Source organism: Giraffa tippelskirchi, chromosome X (genome assembly GCF_054371585.1).
Source record: "Giraffa tippelskirchi isolate mGirTip1 chromosome X, T2T-mGirTip1v1.2.pri, whole genome shotgun sequence".
Lineage (NCBI taxonomy): Eukaryota > Metazoa > Chordata > Mammalia > Artiodactyla > Giraffidae > Giraffa > Giraffa tippelskirchi.
In genome coordinates this window covers 134,955,712-134,964,902 of record NC_137289.1, presented here as the reverse complement: position 1 = coordinate 134,964,902, position 9,191 = coordinate 134,955,712, and the positions used below count along the sequence as shown (strand labels likewise).

The window sequence follows — 9,191 nt, the reverse complement described above, 5'->3', positions numbered from 1 at the left end:
ATGGTTTCATAGAGGAAAAGAGCCTTTGTTTCATGTTATCTTCATGGTTTTGATTCCACTTTCACCGGGTAACATGATTAAATGCTTCTGTTGCTTACGAGTAATCAAACAGCCAACACACACTGAGCTTTTACTAAATGCCAGGCATTGTGCCAAGTACTTTACATGCATTATCTGATCTAATTGTTACAGCAACCCTATAGGGTAGGGACAATAATTATCCTTATTTTACAGATGCGAAAACAGGTTTAGAGATGGCATGTGAGTTGCCCAACATTTGATGCCTTCTAGGCACATAGGTATAGTAATGCTGCATTAAGGCTATGAACAAAATCCCAGTCCAGAGAAGCTATCAGAACAAAATTTTTCTTCATTACCAAGGAAACTGATGTGGTTCCATTAGCTTAATGGGAAATATCATGACAGTGACAATTTTAGTGTAATACATAGATGCTAAGGCCCAGCTAGTGGCTCACTTATTTAAACCAATATTGGTTTTAACAATGTCTCAGTAAAATAGAAAACTCGGGCTGCTTCTGAGTGGCCATTCTATGTACAATTCATATTTTTGTCTAAGTGTCAGGAGAACTGAGGGGATATATTTGCCTATTATTTATCCAAAATAAACAGCAAATGGATAGTTTTGGTTCTTCTAAGTGAATTCAACTTTATTTATAAGGAAGAGAACATTACAACCACTTGTACTTCACTGTACCCATTCAGGTCGACTAATCAGAAGTGACTTTTCTTACAAGAGATGGGCCATCCTGTCAATCCAGCCCTTGAAAACTAGCATCCTGACTCTTCACGTTTAGAACATGCACAAGTTGAAATAAAGTCTGACCATTTTGTGAATAACTAATCTCTCCCAAGCACTTTTGGGTAAATCTCTTTCTTTCTCCTTTAATTTTTGACCAGAAGAAGAAGTACCGCTTCCAAAACCACGTAGACAAGATGAAAGAAAAGGTCAAAAACGTGGAAGAAAGAAAGGAATTTGTGAACAGAGTAGAAGAAAAGAGTCATGATCTAATTCAGAAGTGGGAAGAGAAATCGAGGGAATTCATTGGCAACTTCCTAGAACTGTTTGGGCCTGATGGAGCATGGGTATGTAATTATTTCACTTCTTCCTACAATAATGGGTGTTTTCAGTTTATCCTTCTTTCCAAGGAACTACTCAAGGGTGTCCTTAATCTCAGTCCAATATGTGACCTCCACTTTGGGCATTAGCCCAAATGACTTCGAGCCTATGCACTTCTTTATTTAGTTTCTGCTCTTCCTTTCTATATGGCACCCAGGAGTGCCCAAAGCCAACTCTGTTCTCTATTTCTATTTCTTGTTTGAAGCCATTTGGTAGTCACTGAATTTCTATTACTACAAAGGTTGGTTTCATAGCTCATCCTAATCTCCCAGTTGGAGGATGCATAGCTTGGGGGTAAGGGTGAAGTGGGTCAGTGGCATCATGGATCTTGTGTTATAAAACAAGGCTAATGCCACTTGGATAGACCAGAGGAGGAAGATGCAGAAGAAATGTAGCTGCCTTGATCACTTTTTATTGTCAGGAACTCCTGTTTCCTTGGTTGGAAGAGAAAGAGAAGAGCTAAGACTCTGTACTCATCATGCCCTGATTTGCCCCTGTTTTTTCCATGATATATATGTTCTGGGATAAGGCATAAAAGTCTTAGGGGACTGAGGCCATGATCTAAATCTTAAAACTGAGACAGAAAATGCAGACAGGATTGCTTGCCTAAATTCTATATAGAATTCTGAGTGAAAATTACAGAGAAAAGAAAATTCTGGAAACTACCTTGTACTCCACTTGTATTTCTATTGTGTGTGTACTTCCAGAGTTCAGTTCAGTTCAGTTCAGTTCAGTCGCTCAGTCATGTCCGACTCCTTGTGACCCCATGAATTGCAGCACGCCAGGCCTCCCTGTCCATCACCAACTCCTGGAGTTTACCCAAACCCATGTACATCGAGTCAGTGATGCCATCCAACCATCTCATCTGCTGTTGTCCCCTTCTCCTCCTGCCCCCAATCCTACCCAGTATCAGGGTCTTTTCCAATGAGTCAACTCTTTGCATGAGGTGGCCAAAGTATTGGAGTTTCACCTTCAACATCAGTCCTTCCAATGAACACCCACGACTGATCTCCTTTAGGATGGACTGGTTGGATCTCCTTGCAGTCCAAGGGACTCTCAAGAGTCTTCTCCAACACCGCAGTTCAAAAACATCAATTCTGAAGTGCTCAGCCTTCATCACCATCCAACTCTCACATCCATACATGACCAGTGGAAAAACCATAGCCTTGACTAGATGGACTTTTGTTGGCAAAGTAATGTCTCTGCTTTTAAATATGATATCTAGTTTGGCCATAACCTTCCTTCCAAGGAGTAAGCATCTTTTAATTTCATGGCTGCAATCACCATCTGCAGTGATGTTGGAGCCCAGAAAAATAAAGTCTGACACTGTTTCCCCATCTATTTCCCATGAAGTGATGGGATCAGATGTCATGATCTTAGTTTTCTGAACGTTGAGCTTTAAGCCAACTTTTTCACTCTCCTCTTTCATTTTCATCAAGAGGCTCTTTAGTTCTTCTTCACTTTCTGCCATAAGGGTGGTGTCATCTGCATATCTGAGGTTATTGATATTTCTCCCGGCAATCTTGATTCCAGCTTGTGTTTCTTCCAGCCCAGCATTTCTCATGATGTACTCTGCATATAAGTTAAATGAGCAGGGTGACAATATAGAGCCTTGACGTACTCCTTTTCCTATTTGGAACCAGTCTGTTGTTCTATGTCCAGTTCTAACTGTTGCTTCCTGACCTGCCTACAGATTTCTCAAGAGGCAGGTCAGGTGGTCTGGTATGCCCATCTCTTTCAGGATTTTCCACAGTTTATTGTGATCCACACAGTCAAAGGCTTTGCCATAGCCAATAAAGCAGAAATAGATGTTTTTCTGGTACTCTCTTGCTTTTTCAATGATCCAGTGGATGTTGGCAATTTGATCTCTGGTTCCTCTGCCTTTTCTAAAACCAGCTTGAACATCTGGAAGTTCACGGTTCACGTATTGCTGAAGACTGGCTTGGAGAATTTTGAGCATTACTTTACTAGCATGTGACATGAGTGCAATTGTGCAGTAGTTTGAGCATTCTTTGGCATTGCCTTTCTTTGGGATTGGAACAAAAAGTGACCTTTTCCAGTCCTGTGGCCACTGCTGAGTTTTCCAGATTTGCTGGCATATTGAGTGCAGCACTTTCACAGCATCATCTTTGAGGATTTGAAATAGCTCAACTGGAATTCCATCACCTCCACTAGCTTTGTTCATAGTGATGCATTCTAAGGCCCACTTGACTTCACATTTCAAAATGTCTGGCTCTAGGTGAGTGATCACACCATCGTGATTATCTGGGTCGTGAAGATCTTTTTTGTACAGTTCTTCTGTGTATTCTTGCCACCTCTTCTTAATATCTTCTGCTTCTGTTAGGTCCATACCATTTCTGTCCTTTATCGAGCCCATCTTTGCATGAAATGTCCCTTTGGTATCTCTAATTTTCTTGAAGAGATCTCTAGTCTTTCCAAATCTGTTGTTTTCCTCTATTTCTTTGCCTTGATTGCTGAGGAAGGCTTTCTTATCTCTCCTTGCTATTCTTTGGAACTCTGCATTTAGATGGGAATATCTTTCCTTTTCTCCTTTGCTTTTCGCTTCTCTTCTCTTCCGAGCTATCTGTAAGGCCTCCTCAGACAGCCATTTTGCTTTTTTGCATTTCTTTTCCATGAGGATGGTCTTGATCCCTGTCTCCTGTGCAATGTCACAAACCTCGGTCCATAGTTCATCAGGCACTCTGTCTATCAGATCTAGTCCCTTAAATCTATTTGTCACTTCTACTGTATACTCATAAGGGATTTGATCCAGGTCATACCTGAATGGACTATTGGTTTTTACTTCCAGAGAAAATAACAAGTATTATCAGCAGAACTAATAAAGAGGTTCTATGGAAGACTTTATTTAAAAAAAATGATGTATAGTTGATTTACAATGTTGTGTTAATTTCTGCAGTATAGCAAAGTAATATATATACACACACACACACACACACACACACACACACACACACACATATATATATATGTATAATATAGACATACACACATTTTTTAATACTCTTTTCCATTATGGTTATCTTAGGATATGGAGTATTGTTCTCTGTGCTATATACAGTAGAACATGTTTATCCATTTTATGCCTAAAAGCTTACATTAGCTAACCCTAACCTCCTACTCTATCCCTCCCCCAACCCCCTCCCACCTTGGCACTCAGCAATCTGTTCTCTGTGTCTGTGATTCAGTTTCTGTTTCATGGATAGCTTCATTTGTGTCATATTTTAGATTCCACATATAAGTGATATCATATGGTACTTGTCTTTCTGACTTCACTTAGTATGATAAGTGCTAAGTCCGTCCATGTTGCTGAAAATAGTATTATTTTGTTTTTGTTTATGGCTGAGTAGTATTTTATTGTGTGTGTGTGTGTGTGTATATATATACCATATATATGCCGTATATATACCATATATATATATATATATATATATATATATATATACCATACCTTCTTTATCCACTCTTATTTTGATGGACATTTAGGTGGTTTCCATGACTTGGTGATTGTGAATTGTGCTGCTAGGAACACTGGGGTGCATATATCTTTTTGAATTATAGTTTTGTCTGGATATATGTTTTTCCAGTGGTCATGTATGGATGTGAGAGTTGGACGGTGAAGAAAGCTGAGCACCGCAGAATTGATGCTTTTGAACTGTGGTGTTGGAGAAGACTCTTGAGAGTCCCTTGGACTGCAAGGCAATCCAATCAATCCATCCTAAAGGAGATCAATCCTGGGTGTTCATTGGAAGGACTGATGTTGAAGGTAAAACTCCAATACTTTGGCCACCTCATGCAAAGAGTTGACTCAATGGAAAAGACCCTAATGCTGGGTAGGATTGGGGGCAGGAGGAGAAGGGGACGACCGAGGATGACATTGCTGGATAGCATCACCGACTCGATGGACATGGGTTTTGGTAGACTCCAGGAGTTGGTGATGGACAGAGAGGCCTGGCATGCTGCAATTCATGGGGTCACAAAGAGTCAGACACGACTGAGCGACTGAACTGAACTGAACTGATGCCCAGGAGTGGGATTGCTGGACCATATATGGTAAGTCTTAGTTTTCTGAGGAAACTCCATACTGTTTTCCACAGTGGCTGCGCCAACTTAAATTCCCTCCAACAGTGTAAGAGGGTTCCTTTTACTCCATACCTCCTTCAGTGTTTGTTATTTGTAGACTTTTTGATGATGGCCATTCTGACTGGAGGGAAGTGCTACCTTATTGTAGTTCTGATTTGCATTTCTCTAATAATTAGTGATGTTAAGCATCTTTTCATGTGCCTCTTGATCATCTGTATGTCCTTTATGGAGAAATGTCTATTTAAGTCTTCTTCCCATTTTTGGATTTTCTTTGTTCTTGTTGTTACTGAGGTTGTATTAGCTATTTGCATATTTTAGAAAGTAAGCCCTTATTGGTCTCATCATTTGACAATATTTCCCCTACTCTGTAGGTTGTCTTTTCATTTTATGCTTTCCTTTGTTATGCAGAAGCTTATACATTTGATTAGGTCTCATTTTTTATTTCTATTGCCTTAGGAAACTGACCTAGGGAAACACTGGTAAGATTTCTGTCAGAATATTTGGCCCATGACCTCTTCTAGGAGTTCTAAGATATCATGTCTTATGGTTAAGTCTATAACCCATTTTGAGTTTATTTTTGTGTATGGTGAAAGGGTGTGTTTGTTCCAACTTCATTGATTTGCATGTGGTTTTCCAACATTCCCAGCACCACTTGCTGAATAGACTGTCTTTTCCCCACTGATTTTCAACAAAGGAGGCAAGCATACACTATTGATTGTATGTATGTGGGTTTATTTCTGGGCTTTCTATATTCTGTGCCATTGATCCATATGTCTGTTTTTGTACCAATATCACTCTGTTTTGATTACTGTAGCTTTGTAGTATTGTCTGAAGTCTGGGAGGGTGCTGCATACTGCTTTGTTCTTTTTCTGTAGGACTGCTTTGGGAAATCTGGGGCTTTTGTGGTTCCACATAAATTTTAAGAGTATTCTATGAAAAATGCCATGGGTAATTTGATAGGGATTACATTAAATCTGCAGATTGCTTTGAGTAGTCTGGTCATTTTAACAATACTAATTCTTTCAATCCAAGAGCATGGGATATCTGAAAGAGAAAGAGATAGTTTTAAAGCTAGCTTTCCTTTTAGAACCAAAAAGAATGATTCCATTTGATTTCCCTGATTTTTAGTAGCATAGATTTCCTAGTACAACATGAGAAGTCTCTAACAAAATCAACTTTGGCTGAATTATTTTATTGATGGGTTGTCCCTGCTGCCTCTCTGCTCACTGGAGCTGGTTCATAAGGTTATCGAAAAGTAAAACAAGTAAAAGAACAACACTTGAGAAGTTAGAAGAGATGCTTTGCTAAAAGCCTAGCAGCCTCTAAATTATTGTAGAGGTGCCTGTCATAGGCCAACCATCTCTTGTTGGCTGAAGCTGAGAGGGGTTGGAGGGCTTGCAAGGGTCGACTTAAGCCTTTTATGACTTCTAGAGAGAGTGTGCAAGAGCGGAGGAGCCAAGGGTCAGGTTCCTTTTCATTTTCCCTGGGTTTTGCAGCTCGGATCACATTCTCTGGGATTCCATGGTCTCTGTAACAAGTTTGAAATTTCTCATTAATCTCGTGTGTACTTTAATAGTTAACATTTTTCACAACTAATTTTCCAGCTCTGAGGAAAGAACTAGTGGTTTTTTAGAAATGAAAAACCAGGTAGGTATTCATTTGTTTACAGGGGTTCAGAAATGTGTCTCTGCTGAGAAGTGTGGGCGGTGTACATACCTCAAGTGGGAGGCTGTTTTTTCCACTGGGAGTGAGCAAAGGCAGGGAAAGGGTATCATGTCATAGCAAGTTAACACACTTGAGTCGTTCTGTTCTCCCAGTGTAGGTGGAATAGTAGCTGGAATTGTTCTACGGGAACTTGGTGACAGTGAATGAGGTGATTTTTAAGAAATGAAACCCAGCTAAGATCCTGGAGGTTTTTCTTTTTAAAACTCGCTATTAGTGTCAAAACTTATTAACATTAATTTACTGAATCAGACAGACTTAGACGTTACTTTTTCTGTTGACATTAAAAGTACAGGAATTGTTACAAGGATGTTAAATGCTGAGATAAGTAATTTGCTTTTCATGAATATGCTATTATTATAATAATATGTTATTTGTGCATTTGGGACTGGAACTCATTTCTTAAAATAGAGAATCTGCATTATCTACCAATATAGTACTGATACAAATAACCCGCACTTGGAAAGGTAGAAAATACAAAGATTTAGGGTACAAAATTTGGTAAAACAGGTTTAGCTTTTAGTGGGTATGCAATAAATGTTTCTAGATTGATTTAATGGATGTGTAGTGAAGACCTTGAAGCATTTGTGAAGGATATGGTAAGGGCTGAATTCTCTGTGTATACATCAGGGTAAGTCAGTCTCCTTAGCTTGCCTTACCTATCCTTAGAACACTTAGGTCACTAAGTCAGTCTCCTTAGCTCTCTTTAGATCTTCTTAGCTCTCCTTAGAACACTATACCTCAGAGTAAGTAGGACTCCTTAGCTCTCCTTAGAACATTATAGCTCAGAGTAAGTCAGTCTCCTTAGCTCTCCTTGTAACACTACAGGTCAGAGTAAGTAAGTCTCCATAGCTCTCCTTAGAACACTAGAGTTCAGAGTAAACAGGTCTCTCTCTTTAGCTCTCCTTAGCTCTCCATAGAACACTGTAGCTCAGAGTAAGTAAGTCTCCTTAGCTCTCCTTAGCTCCCCTTAGTTCTCTTAGCTCTCCTTAACTGTCTTCAGAACACTATAGCTCAGAGTAAGTAGGTAGCTGTCCTTAGCTCTCCTTAACTTTCCTTAGCTCTCCTTAGAACACCAGAGCTCACACTAAGTCTCCTTAGCTCTCCTTAGCACACTAGAGCTCAGAGTAAGTCTCCACAGCTCTCTTTAGAATGCTACAGGTCAAAGTAATTAAGTCTCCTTAGCTCTCCTTCAGAGAAGGCAATGGCACCCCACTCCAGTACTCTTGCCTGGAAAATCCCATGGACGGAGGAGTCTGGTAGGCTACAGTCCATGGGGTCGCTTAGAGTTGGACACGACTGAGCGACTTCACTTTCACTTTTCCCTTTCATACACTGGAGAAGGAAATGGCAACCCACTCCAGTATTCTTGCCTGGAGAATCCCAGGGACGGGGGAGCCTGGTGGACTACCGTCTATGGGGTCGCACAGAGTCGGACATGACTGAAGCGACTTAGCAGCAGCAGCAGCAGCAGCTCTCCTTCGCTCTCCTTAGCCCTCCTTACTCTCCTTAGAACACTATAGCTCAGAGTAAGTGTCCATAGCTCTTGTTAGCTCTCCTTAGAACAATACAGGTCAGACTAAATAAGTCTCCTTAGCTCTGCGTAGAAAACTATAGCTCAGAGTAAGTAGGTCTCCTTAGAACACTATAGCTCAGTGTAAGTAAGTCTCCATAGCTCTCCTTCGCTCTCCTTAGAACACTATAGGTCAGAGTAAGGAAGTCTCCTTAGCTCTCCTTACCTCGCTTATCTATCGTTAGCTCTCATTAGAACACTTAGGTCAGTAAGTCTCCATAGCTCTCCTTAGCTCTCCTTACCTCGCTTATCTATCGTTAGCTCTCATTAGAACACTTAGGTCAGTAAGTCTCCATAGCTCTCCTTAGCTCTCCTTACCTCGCTTATCTATCGTTAGCTCTCATTAGAACACTTAGGTCAGTAAGTCTCCATAGCTCTCCTTAGCTCTCCTTACCTCGCTTATCTATCGTTAGCTCTCATTAGAACACTTAGGTCAGTAAGTCTCCATAGCTCTCCTTAGCTCTCCTTAGAACATCATAGCTCAGAGTAAGTAAGTAAGTCTCCTTAGCTCTCCTTATAAGATTACACCTCAGAGTATGTAAGTCTCCTTAGCTCTCCTAGAAAGCCTGCTGGGGTAAGTCAGTCTCCTTAGTTACCCTTAGAAGACTATAGCTCTGAGTAAGCAAGTCTCCATAGCTCTCTTTCGAATGCTACAGG

At 40.4% G+C, this 9,191-nt stretch overlaps 1 long non-coding RNA gene across 1 annotated transcript in view; it reads right to left on the bottom strand.

The window, feature by feature from the left end:
• Positions 1-5,950: 5,950 nt before the first annotated feature.
• The window catches only part of LOC145537167 (uncharacterized), a 966,757-nt gene continuing 963,516 nt past the window's right edge, over positions 5,951-9,191 (bottom strand). The window contains exon 19 of the long non-coding RNA XR_014076245.1: positions 5,951-6,767. This is a non-coding gene — a long non-coding RNA (uncharacterized LOC145537167). The remainder of the gene's footprint in view (positions 6,768-9,191) is intronic.